Source organism: Neovison vison, chromosome 1 (genome assembly GCF_020171115.1).
Source record: "Neovison vison isolate M4711 chromosome 1, ASM_NN_V1, whole genome shotgun sequence".
NCBI classification, from domain to species: Eukaryota; Metazoa; Chordata; class Mammalia; order Carnivora; family Mustelidae; genus Neogale; species Neogale vison.
The window spans coordinates 187,704,357-187,717,666 of record NC_058091.1 but is presented as its reverse complement, the minus strand read 5'-3'; the positions used below and the strand labels follow the sequence as shown (position 1 = coordinate 187,717,666).

At 33.5% G+C, this 13,310-nt stretch overlaps 1 long non-coding RNA gene across 1 annotated transcript in view; it reads left to right on the top strand.

Moving 5' to 3' along the window:
• LOC122900931 overlaps positions 1 to 12,983 on the top strand; it is a 45,298-nt gene extending 32,315 nt beyond the window's left edge. The window contains exon 3 of the long non-coding RNA XR_006383335.1: positions 12,905 to 12,983. This is a non-coding gene — a long non-coding RNA (uncharacterized LOC122900931). The remainder of the gene's footprint in view (positions 1 to 12,904) is intronic.
• The last annotated feature ends 327 nt before the right edge of the window (positions 12,984 to 13,310 follow it).

The window sequence follows — 13,310 nt, the reverse complement described above, 5'->3', positions numbered from 1 at the left end:
CTCTATAATACCCACCACCTGGTACCCCAACCTCCCACCCCCCCGCCACTTCAAATGCCTCAGATTGTTTTTCAGAGTCCATAGTCTCTCATGGTTCACCTCCCCTTCCAATTTACCCAAAAGCACATATCCTCCCCAATGTCCAATCAAGAAATGGGCAGAGGACATGAACAGAGGTTTCTGCAAAGAAGACATCGAGATGGCCAACAGACACTTGAATTTTTTTTTAACCCGTATTTTTATTTTCTACTTTTATTTTCTACGTATTTTGTTTTCTACCCGTATTTTAGGTGATTTCAGAACCTTGCTTTTGAACCTAATATTGGAGTCGCCATTTTTAACAAAGGATTTACCTTACACACATTTGATGAAATAAAGAATGTTTTTATTTTATTCTTTCTATTTTATATTCAGTTGGTGGTTAAACCATAGAGGTTTGAACTGCACAGGTCCAATTACACACAGATTTTTTTTTTATGAAAACAGTACAGTACTGTAAAAGTATTTTCTCTTCCTTGTGATTTCTTAATAACATTTCTTTATTAAAAACTATATCATATATGTAAAATATATATGTGTTAATTGAGTATGTTATCAGTAAGGCTTCCAGACAACATTAGACTGTTAATTAAGTTTTGGGGAAGACACATGGATTTTCAAGCACAAACGGGGGTGGGGGAGTCACTTACCATATGTTATTATAATTAATTACACATATATCTGTCTTTGAAGTGGAAGGTGTCATTTATCCCTGAGCCCCAAACTGTTACTGTAACACTTAGAGTAGGTTTGTAAGAAATTGTTAGTTGCATTTGCTATCAAAGACTGATTCCTTAAAATTTAGTGTGAAAAACATTTTCTATTTAAAATTTAAACTTCACCTTTCAAAAATTTTATCTACAGAACTAGGAAATCACATTTAAGGGGGAAAGTAGCATTTTTCAGAAGGAAAGAAATCTGTAAATGTTACTGCAATCAATTAATAATATTTGTAGAGAATGTTACTTGAATTAATTTTACTTCACCTTAAAGCAGTGGTCTCTTTTAAACCACAAAACCTGGCTTTTGAAATAAGTAGATGATAAACTAAATCACCACCTTGAATGTATGGTTGAAACTTTTCCCAGGAACAATGATCTTACATCCTTAACTTAATCACCAATAGTAGGTGTATATATAAAACATATGGCTAATGCCAAGACCTGAAGTACAGCTGTAGAAAGGGGTTTTCTTTGTGGTGGACTTTGGAACCATGCAGTTTGGGATTGACATATGACTTTGACATTACCAGCAATGTGAGAAAGTTATTTAACTCTCTGAATTTGTTTCCTTATATATAAAATAAGATTAAAACTACTCACCTTATAGTGTTCTTATAGAGATTAAATGTGATGGTCAGTTAAAGTAGCTGACAATTAATATGTTGCTATTGCTTTTACTGCAATTAGCAATATTCAGTATTAATTTGCCAGTCTACTGTATAGGATAAAAACCAATGTGTTGCTCCAGTAAATGCATTGAGAATAATTCCTAGACAGTGGAAAAAGCATGTTGAATCATTGAATCTGAGCACTTAAAATAAAACAATAGTAATAGTTATGCTGAATTTAGATGACAGGAACAAATTGATATTGCTTATTATCAAAGCAAACTTCAAAAGAAAATGAATTTGGGTTTATGTTTTGTAGGTAACTAGATGATCTAGAATAATAGATGTATCTTTAACTCTCACAAACTTTACGTAGGTTAAAAATTGTCTGTTGTTTCTCTGATCATGTCTAAAGGTGAAAATCTCAGACGTTAGATATAGCAACAAAATATTCCAGATAGAGTACTATCTAATCTGGTGAATATTTTCTTCTTAAACACATACACATACTTTCTTCCTCCCTCTTCTTGCCCTTCTCTCTCCCTCTCAGTTTTGTTTGAAAGTTGCTTCCTCTCAAAGGTAAGCTTGTCTACATTCTCATAAAGCTGAATGACTTTTTAAAAAAGAAATAATTGAGAATATGAAAAAATATTATGGAAGCAGTGAGATATGGTACATGGACTATAAAACATCTTCAGTATGCTCTCCTCAACCTTTTGCCATGATTGTTTGATTTCAGTATTACTTAAAGTAGGGATCTCTAAACATTTTTATACAGTACTTTTGCAAGATAAGTATATTTTTATAAGCTGATCATAGTTATTAATGCTATACGTATTTTTAAAGTATTATGAATATGTATTTTTTAAAGAATGAAATAAATATAAATAAGACTAACATTTCCCTCTACTTCCTATCTCCTGCTGTTTTAGCTCAGAAGGCTTAAAAGGGAAAGGAGGCGAAAAGGACTAGATGACACTCTGACTTCCTTTCTGGCCCAGTAGTTCTGGTTCCGTCTTTATGCCTTTATGAGCAGTTTCTACATGTGTTTTTGTATGTCATCATCCAGTGATAGAATCCAGTAGCACCAAGCATCATAGCAAAATACAATTTCATATTCTTTCTAGATTTTCTAAATCAGATGCAACATATAAGCCAGTACTGTCCTATGCTAGCAAATATGGTAAATTATTACCTGATAGCAAATGATAAACACACAAATATCATTTAAAAATTGTAGTTTATCTTAAAATATTTTCATATTATGTATAATAAAGAAATTATATGTAAACTGAAACCTATTGTTAATTCCTAAATATAAGAGTATATTAGTTTTGTGAACCCATTTAACACCATTTCTACACTACTTAAGATAGTAAATAACATTTTCTTAACAAGTAGGAAGACACTGAATTTCATTGCATAAATTGCAGTACAGAATTATTTACAGTATCTAAACCACTGTATTAGGCTTTAAGTCAAGAGATTTATAATGGGAATCAGGGTTTTGTGATTTTTTTTTTCTTTCTTTTTTTTTTTTTTTTTTGCTAGCTGGCACAGATAACAAGAAGTTCAGTGATTTGCAAGTGTAAAGGTTTATCTTCTCAAGCAAAAGGGCTTCAGATTAAATCTTTCCTTGTCTTTAAGTGGAATGATTGGAGCTAAATAAGATTTTGCGGATTTGTATTGCCCCATATTTGTAAATTCAGTATGTTATGTCATATGACAGGGGTGAAATTTCTCCAGCTTGGAATATTCCCTGTTAATTCTCAAAAATGTCTTGTAAGGGTCTATGAACACGTCCAGTCAGTAGATTAAAATGGTTCAAAATAAATCCACAAAATCTTATTTAGAATCACATCTGAAGTGATCCCAATTCATTAAGATCAGAAGTGATTGTTAAGTAGACTGGAGAGAGCTTCCAGAGTAAATCTTTTCAGTGATTTGACAGAAAAATTACTGACCAGTGAGAATCAAAGTTGTTACTTACATACGTAATTTCTGAAAGGTGGAAAACCAAAAGAGGAAAGCAGCTCTATACGATCATAGACTATCTTCCCTCTCAATCAGGAGGCTTGAAGAAAGAGCTACAAACCACAAATGGGTGCTCCAGGAAAATCATTTCTCTAACAGATTTGACACATCTTGCAATGGATTCACACTGCCTTGGCAAGCAAATGGATTAGCTTTGATGGTGTTGCCAGTAAAGCCACAGTCTTTTGTTGCTGCGCAAACACATTTCTCTCTTTCTTTATATGGCCTCCAGCAAACTACACATGTTACTTTTGTTTGGGTAATTTACGGTCTTGGAAAAGGAAGTATGAAACTACTTTTCAGAGTAAACCATTGAAACTCCTTGGCTTGGCAGCATCAGAATCACTAGCTTCAGAAATATCACCACAAAGCTTTCTCTGATCAAATGGAAATTACTCAGGGGGAGGGGAGAGGGGGGATCCTTAAATCCCAACCAGCAAAATTCCCGCAAGTCTTCGTTCATAAAGCTTGTTTTTTACAAGCCATCTGTTTTCCAAATAGACCATATTCTTGGCCTTGAACATCCCTCTTCATGTTCCTTTCAACAATGTTCCCCATTATTCATCAATAAGATTAGTAAAGATCTCTAAAATGAGAACACTAACCCATTTCATAGTCTTTAAATTGCTGTTGTGTCTTGAAGGTTTTTAAAAAATTTAAATTAAAAAATTTATACTTTATTTCTTAATACTCGCTCCAACCATTGCTTTAGTCAATACCTATAGTTTACTTGTTTGATAGCTTATTTGTTTCTTACATTTTCTTCATATTTTAGAATTTTTTTTAACCTAATGAGAATCTGCTACTTATACAAACTGGAAATGAGATAGTAAATTAGCAATTTACAGGATGTAGAAAATATTTTTCCATTGTTTTTATCAAAAGAGTAGTTGTGATTCTCTTTTATCTATAAAACAAAATTAAAATTTTCTTTTAACGTGGTGATTTTTAAGTTTTCCTTAAAAATATAGTAATATTAGATCAACCCAAAGGACATTAAAAAGGAATTCCAACTCTGATTCTAGTGTTGATTGGAATTAAAAACAAACTTAAAAATTCTTTTCTTTTGTGATGGTTAGCATATCCAGTGATTTGGGAAATGCAGATCAAAACTACAATGAAATCACTTCACATCCATTTAGATGGCTATTATTAAAAAAAAAAAAAAGTACATTCTGTGAAAAACATTATTGCAGTTCTTCAGAAAATTAAACATAGAATTACTAAGTGATCCAGTAATTCCACTTCTAAGTATTCATATATGCAAAAGTAAAAGCAAGGACTCAAACAGATATTTGCACCAATGTTCATAGCAGCATAGTTCACAATAGCCAAAAAGCAGAAACACCTCAGTGTCTGCTGATGGATGAATGAATTAAAAAGTGTAGTATATACATACATTGGAATATTATTCAGCCTTTAAAAGCAGTGAAATCCTGCCATATGCTACCATATGGATGAACCTTGAGGGTACTGTTTCTAAGCGAAATACATTAGACGTATAAGGGCAAACATTGTATGATTCCACTGATAATGAGGTACCTAGAGTGGTCAAAATCATAGAAACATAAAGTAAAATGGTGTAGTTACCAGGGACTGCAGGGCTTGGAGAATGAGGATTTGTCTAATGGATAGAGTGTTCAGTTTGGGAAAAGGAGAAAGTTCTGGAAGTGTATGATGGTAATAGTTGTATAACGGTGTGAACATGCTGAACGCCAGTGAATTATACACAGAAACATAGTTAAAATGGTAAGTTGTGTTGTGTATATTTTACCACAATGCAAAATTTTTTTCAAAAAATAGAGATGTTTCTTAATGTAGATTAATTTAAATAAAATTAAGTATTCACATTATTGTTTAAATTATTTTCTCCACTTGACCCAGCAGGTTGATTAACTTCATGATCTAGGATATTAAAATAAATTCGAATACTCTATTCTGGGCTTAAAAGCATTAAGATCTAAAAAAAAGCATTAAGATATAGTGGAGTTGTCTCCATGAAGGGTAGGTAAATGATAATGGTCATGTTCATGTCTAAGAAACACTGAGGAATATTATCGTTATTAAATATTAATATATTAAATAATTAATATTTGTTATTTATATTTATATTTATTATAATATTTAATTAATATATTAAATAATATTAAATATTATTAATGTTTCTTAATGTTATTAATATTTAATAATTTATATATTTTTAAAAATATATTAATATATATATGCTTTATATATTAATTATTTTTAAGCCCAGAATACTCTATTCTGGGCTTAAAAGCATCAAGATCTAAAAAAAAGCATTAAGATCTAGTGGAGTTGTCTCCATGAAGGGTAGGTAAATGATAATGGTCATGTTCATGTCTAAGAAACACCGAGGAATATTATCGTTATTAAATATTAATATATTAAATGATTAATATTTAATTGTTATTTATATTCATTATACTATTTAATTAATATATTAAATAATATTAAATATTATTAATGTCTCTTAATGTTATTAATATTTAACTATTAATATTTAATAATTTATATATTTTTTAAAAATATATTAATTTATATATTAATATATATATGCTTTATATATTAATTATTTTTAAGCCCAGAATACTTTATTCTGGGCTTAAAAGCATCAAGATCTAAAAAAAAGCATTAAGATCTAGTGGAGTTGTCTCCATGAAGGGTAGGTAAATGATAATGGTTATGTTCATGTCTAAGAAACACTGAGGAATATTATTGTTGATGCCCTGAGAGTCACTTGTAGGGGATCAGATGAGAATAAGCTTCTGTTAGCCCATGAAGTAAATATCCCCCAAACTGCACTATTTTAGAAATTTCTCTTAAACGTGTATATAGCCTACATGTTCCAAAATACATTTCTGTGATTTGTGTGGACCATATAACTCAGACACAAAAGCCCTTTGTCTAGTTTATTTACTTCCCTGAACCACTTTTGATTCTTCTTTCTTTTCCTTTTATGCTCATTATTTGTTTTTATTTTGCTTTGATTTGTCTTGCTTTGGTTAGGGAAGAAGTTAGGAAACCATAATGCTAGGTACTTATTAAAGGGATTTCATAATAAATTCTGCCACTTGAGGCCATGTTTAGAACACTTTTATTTATTTATTTAATGATTTTATTTATTTATTTGAGAGAGAGAGAGAGTATGAGAGGAGAGAGATCAGCGGGAGAAGCAGACTCCCTGCCGAGCAGGGAGTCCGATGTGGGACTTGATCCCAGGACTCCAGGATCACGACCTGAGCCGAAGGCAGTCGCTTAACCAACTGAGCCACCCAGACGCCCCAAGAACAGTTTTAAATGTTCAGAAGGTTTTGGTTATTTATAGCAAATGGATAGTCAAACCACAAAATAAACAGTATCTAAGTTATTTTAAAATGACCAATGTCCTGTGGTCTTTTTTGTTGTGTTGTTAGTGGTTTTAAGTTGCTGTTGTTATTATAGGAAATAAAATCATTTTTACTACCATTAAATATCCCATACATTTACTATGTAAGAAAATGAAAGGGACATGTTATTTTTCCTCACTTCTTGTTCTTAGAAGGTGAGCAACTGTAAACTGAACATTTATGTTGCGTATTCTTTGAAGAGAAAAGTACAATAGAAGGGTTACTAATTATGAAGGAAAAGAACATACTGTGTGGACACTATTTCATTGCTTTTTAGCCAGTGTAGACTTCTACAAGGAGTATGTGTGTCTCTGTGCCAGTGCACCTGTTCATCTGCACACATACACACATACACAGCTGGTTACCCTTACTTTGAGCCCTGTACATTTATATTAAGAAAACCATTTTTGACTTCTGAGAGTATTAAAACATTTTAGTGAGTCTAGAAAGTCGTTTTCCAGTATTTTGATTCCGCATACTCATGGATGTTCACATAAATGCTAGAATAAACAAAATCCAGTTTTATAGATTCAAGTAAACCAAATTACTGGATCATCTTTTATTGATCTGAATAATATATTTTGAACATTTCTTCTCTTTTTGGTCTTATAATATATGAATTTAAGATTTCTGATAACTAAGGACAAGAATGTTATAATTTTCCTATTAACTTGCTATTTTCAAAGGCTATGTATTCTACATTTCAGCCTGTAGGCATAACTTCATCAGAGCCATTCTAGGCAGACGTCTCTTTATTCCGCTCGTCACCCAGAGAGCAATCCTGTTTCTCCAGCCTGCAAAAGGCGTTCTGGATGTCTTTTAGGACAGAACACCCTCTTCAGAGAACTATATTCACAGCTTGTTTGGGGAGAGTGCCTCTCAAGGATAAAACTGCTTCAAATGTTTTACCCTGTTAGTAACTTTAGGCCAGTTCCACTAGCTACTACTTCAACGAGCTTCAACCAGATTACTCTAGGTTTTTGTTGGGGCGGGGAGAAGATCAATTGTTTTGAAGGTCATTTGTATATGATCCTTAGTTTAGCTGTTTTTCACTGCCAATGTGAAATATACTCATTGTATTTTCTGCTGCTATCCCACTGGATATCCCAATGGATATCCAGACATTTTATGGATTTGTTAGCGTTTTACTAGGTTTTCTATCATTTTAGTAGGATTTAGGGAAAGAAGAAAGTGTTAAAGCCATTTTAAATAAGAAACTCTGTTATTCATGGTCTAGGCAAGAAAGAGTTGGTGCAGTCAGACGGGCTTATTGAAGAAGGCTATTGACAAACCAGTGAGTATGGGCTATAAGGGATGATTAAACATGTCAGGGTTGGCAGGAGTAGAAACTGTCACCTCCTAGGCGTAAAGGGACAAGGGAGAGAGGACCTGTACTTGAGAGAGTCATAAGGGAGCTATGAAACTCAGCTGAGGAACCCAGCCAGCCAGCAACATTCCAACTGGGGGAAGCAGGAAAATAAATGCCTTTACTTCATTCCCCTTATTCTTTCTATATCCAGTGGATTACTCCCCATATACAAATCTGGCTGGAAGCCAGAGGGCATGTGAGCCTGTTTGTGTCATCTGTGAAGGACAGCCTCCTGGGGGATAGAGAAAACAGAAAAGGGTGAATAAGCTTAGTGGTTCTTGAGGGACAAATGTAAATTACCTGGTCTTTGGAGCTTCTCTATTATCCTCTAAATCCGTTTTTAGTAGTACTTTTATTAATGGGTAAGTTTGTGGTATGCACGTGTATATGCAGGGAGTGTATATAAAGACAGAAAAACTGAGAAGACACAGAACAAACATGCATAATAATGAATACTCAGCTAGCCCTGGGTATGTGACAGCTACTGTTTGAAGCACTTTACATATATCAACTCACTTATTCATTGTAGTTATTCCATGAGATAAGTACTGTTATAAATTCCCATTTTTCCAGATGAGGAAACTAAAATATAGCTTGAGGCACTTCTCTGTCAAGTAGCTAATAAATGGAAGAAATGAGGCTTGCCACATATTGGGGCCAATCAGCAAAGCCAGACAGCTGTGCACATGTGTTTGGCAAGTATAGTCATACCAATGTGCATATTTCCTCTCCTTTTTCATTAGAAATGCAAATAATTAATTCCAAATACTCATGCCTCACCTGCCCTGCCTCACTCATCATTACTATTACGTGCTCTGAAGGAATGTGAATTTGTGACTAGAGACTTGCTGATCTAATGGAAAAGGTGGTTGGAATAAACTTCATATGTTTGTTTTTCCTTAGCCAAATCTTCAGTTAAATATAACTTGACAAGGGTTATAGATTCTCCTTCCTCAGCAAGTACATCAAGTACAGGTATTCTTTGTTGCCAGTTTTAAAGATATGTCTCTTAAAAGATAGCTTACTCTCTAGGTTCCTAAAATCAAGTCTCTTAATTTTTCAGTCAATTCAAGGGCAATTCAGGACAACTTGACAACCGAGTCTTCTTAGCTACTTTTGTCCACACCAGGAAGTTCCTTCTTCCAAAGGAGCCAACTGGATAGCAGGCACATTTGCTACATAGAAGGAAGAGAGAGTCTATAAATTGGTCCCACAATGTAAAAAAGATGGAGGTTTCCCTTCATATGTTTCTGAAAACAAAGGAGTTTTTCTTTCAAACATATTAAGTGGACAGATCTGAATTTAGCCAAAAGGAAAAGAATTAGAAAATGTTTTAACCAAATTGCCTCTTCTATCAATTCCTAAAGGACCTGGGAAGTATCATTTTCAATTTTATGTAAGACCTTATGGATAGCTTTATAATTCCATGAAATACTTAAGCCAGAGAAGTAAAATACTCTCCTGTTGTTTAGTCCAGTTTGGTCCCATTCCTTCCCTTAATTTTTTGTGGTATGTTAGGTTTAGCCTTTAATATGAACTCTGGGGAGCTAAGCTGTGGGTGGTGCTTGGTTTTATTCTGTATATAGTATTTTGGGCATTGTTAAAAATGTTTTATTATTTTCACATGGAGTAGTAAAAATCCTTTAAAATTAAACTAAACACATGGCAGAATTGAAGATAACAAATAATTCAGGTTTTTTTGTGGGAAATTCCCACTGAAAAATAGTTATGTCTGAACTGTAATTTGTCTCAGCCATGATGCTAAGCAAGCACCAGGAACTAGGCTGGTTACACGCTAAAGAAATTGAGATAATTGCTGAGGAGGGAAAGACAATGGTATGAGAATCATAGATCTTTATGATTAATACAATAAAACTCTGCCTGGTTCTTTGCTTTTCCTGTTGTGACTATTGAAAATTCTTAGATATGTTCTGAACTTATCAAAAGGAAACTTTCGCCAGCATACAATCAAAATTTTAAATATTCACCTGTTCTAGTTGAAACCATGCATTCTCTCTCATTATAGCCTGTTGTTCCAGATACAGATGGAAGGCAACTGACAGCACAATCTTAAGAAAACTGTCTCCCATAGGGCTTCTACAGATGCACATAGGAAATCAATTCCTATATTGACAGGATAGGAAAACACAGAAGTCTGAGCTGGGTAACTTTCCTGCTGTGGCTTTACCTCATACCACTCAAGAGCTGTGTAAATATTAAAAGGATAAATTCATTTTATAAACAAATCTAAACATCAACCCAGTGAGACATATTCACCTCAAAGTAATAAAGAAATCAATTTGGATCCCTTTGTGGGGGGAATTAAAAACAGTTAAGTTAAAGAGAACAAGCTTATATGTTTGGGAGAAACATTTTTATGGGAGGAAGGTTGGAAGTTGAAATGATAGTGTTTGGGGGAGGAGGACAGAAATAAATGTAGCAAGACTTAAATAGTTCTTTTCTTTTTTTAGTGCTGAGGGATATGGTATTTAACCTATGATTCCTTTGTTTGTGCACCCGCCTGTATAACATTGTGCCTTGAGGGTAATTGCAAAGGCACAGATATTGATTTGCTCCCTTTAAAAGAAAGGATAATGTTCTTTCTTGCATTTAGCCAAAAAAAGAGAAGCGAAATTATTGTAAATGTATTCTATTCTGATCTAACATTTTTTAATTAAGCTACTTTTCCTTTTATGGTTACAGTACTTAGATTAATCAGGAGTGTAACAGCTGCAGCAAAGAATCTATGGGTTCTTTATTCTAGCATAGAAAAATAAGCCTCCCAAAATAGGAGACTACGTAACATATTCTTTTACAAAAAGCCTTCGATAATTACTCCCAATAGTTAAACATTTCTTTCAACCTTTTACTCTATTAATCTGGATGTCATATTTCTACCTTTAATAATAATTTCGGTTACTCATTTGCAAGTGTATCTCCTCAGATTCAGATAATTCTTCATCCCTATTTGACTTATTACCGTCTGCTTCTTCCGCTAAAGATAGACCATGTTTAATGACAATATTATGCAAAATATCACCCGGCAGGAATTTTTTGCCTGCTTTACGAGGGCAAAGAAATAATGTTTCTCCAGATTTGCCTAGACATCAAAACCTCAATTTTAGGATATTCTCTGGAGTTCTCTCAGTAACCATTCAGGTAAAAAATTTGATGCTTTTTATTTATTTTTTTTTTCCAGTGGTAGAAATATTCAAAGTGGAAGCAAAAAGAGGCAGCTAACTTGAAAAACAAACAATCTGAAGTCTATAATTGTGTTTTAAGGGAAAAAATTAAAGTTATAAACAGCATTTTATAGAATTACTCAAAAACCAAATTCTCTCAATTTATAAAAAGCCATGCATTTCTGAAGCAGATTGTCTTAAGATGAATGAATCATGACATGATCCTGGGTACTTAGCTATGACATCTGTTAGGTGGTAAATTGCATCGCACGCCACATGCATAATGAAGGAGAGAACAGTTTTTAGTTCCTAGAGTGTTCCTCATGTGAAGATGTACAAATAGAGGCAGCAAAACCCAGGCCAGATGGAAGAGCTGTGATGCTAGAGACTGCCTGTGACTTGCTACCAGTGCTAGGTATCTCTTAAAAATGTATAACCTGATGAGGTCTCCAGGGAAATATATTTATAAGCTTCTCAATATTCCATATTATGACAAGTCAGTGCTGTTACCATGAAGAATCAGTGCCAGAAGTTAGACCACTCCTGTGAGAAATACTACTTTGGTAATATATTAGTCTTTTATTCTTCACAGTGTGACATATAGGAAACATTTTGGAGGTTAGTATAAAAATAAGTATGCACTTGGATATAAGAATAAATTAATTAACACCCACTTCGAAGATTAAAGACTGGCTTTGTATTTTATAAATGAGCAGATGCTCTGTTTCCTAATTAGGTTAGATAACAATTGAGTGATTTGGTGTTGGGTCAAGAAATAACCCACCATGTTTCACTTTTTACCAAGCTAAATATAACCCTTAAACTTACTAAGAGGAATGTACATGTATAACATACCCGTACATGTAATATACATGTGTACAAATGTGTGCATTTGTGCTCTCTGTACACACATAAATATGCACATACACCTTTACATTTTAGTTGATCAATTAATCACTATACTTAAAATTAAGGTCTAGAACAGCCTGTTAAAAAATGCTAAGACTTTGATCTTCAGGGAGCTGGGTGAAAAAGAAGTTTATTAGAAAGTCCTTGTCTTTAGAATGCACATCTACTCCTACTTTGAATTGTCTTCAAGGGAGACTTTGCTGTCAGTCATACAGTCAGTCGCTCATGTTCCCAGGTTTTAATTCAGCTAACTCAGTGGTCATAAAACAGAACCAACTTAAAGACTTTGGTGTATCCCTGTAATTTGAAAAATTTAAAAGGCACAAAATCAGTTAGTAGGAATTTTGAGTATCAATTTTCTTTTCAACTGTTCTACAGTGGGCAACTTACTTAGTGCCTAAATGCTCTTTCTCTGTTCCTTTCACTGGGGCACAATACTTGACAGTGCTTGGTTTGCCAGGCCTGGTGATAGATTCTCTGCGAATTTAAAGCACTGAGCATGATTTACACTTTTGGAAACTGTAAAATAGATGTGCTTACATGAGTTCAAGTGGAAGGAGTGTATTACTGCCTTTTGCTAAAGTTGGCACTTACACAATGCAGACATAACACAGAATTTGTCTTTCCCAAATAGGATAGAGGGAAGTGCTTTGAAGACTGGGAAACTCTGAAAATCCTTTCGAAGGCAAAATTAATGACCTAGAGACTGCTTCTTTCAGGTATGTAATTCTTCATTCAAGTAAGGCTTGACTTCCTATCATATGGAATTTAGGGAAAAGCCTCAGAATCTGGAGGTTAAAATTTATTTGTTTCTCTAAAGCCAAAAAAGAAGAGTCAGAGCGAATTTTACAATACAGAACAAAAATAGTTTTCATTTCATGAAAATACAGTTTTAAAACATTTGTCTCACCATAAAATTGTATATTCTAAAGAATATTTCAAATACATAGAAGTTTATATTTAGAAATTAATTACCAAGAGATCCACCAGCCAACCACTATAAATATTTTGATGCATTCCTTTTATTTTTTTTAATCTAT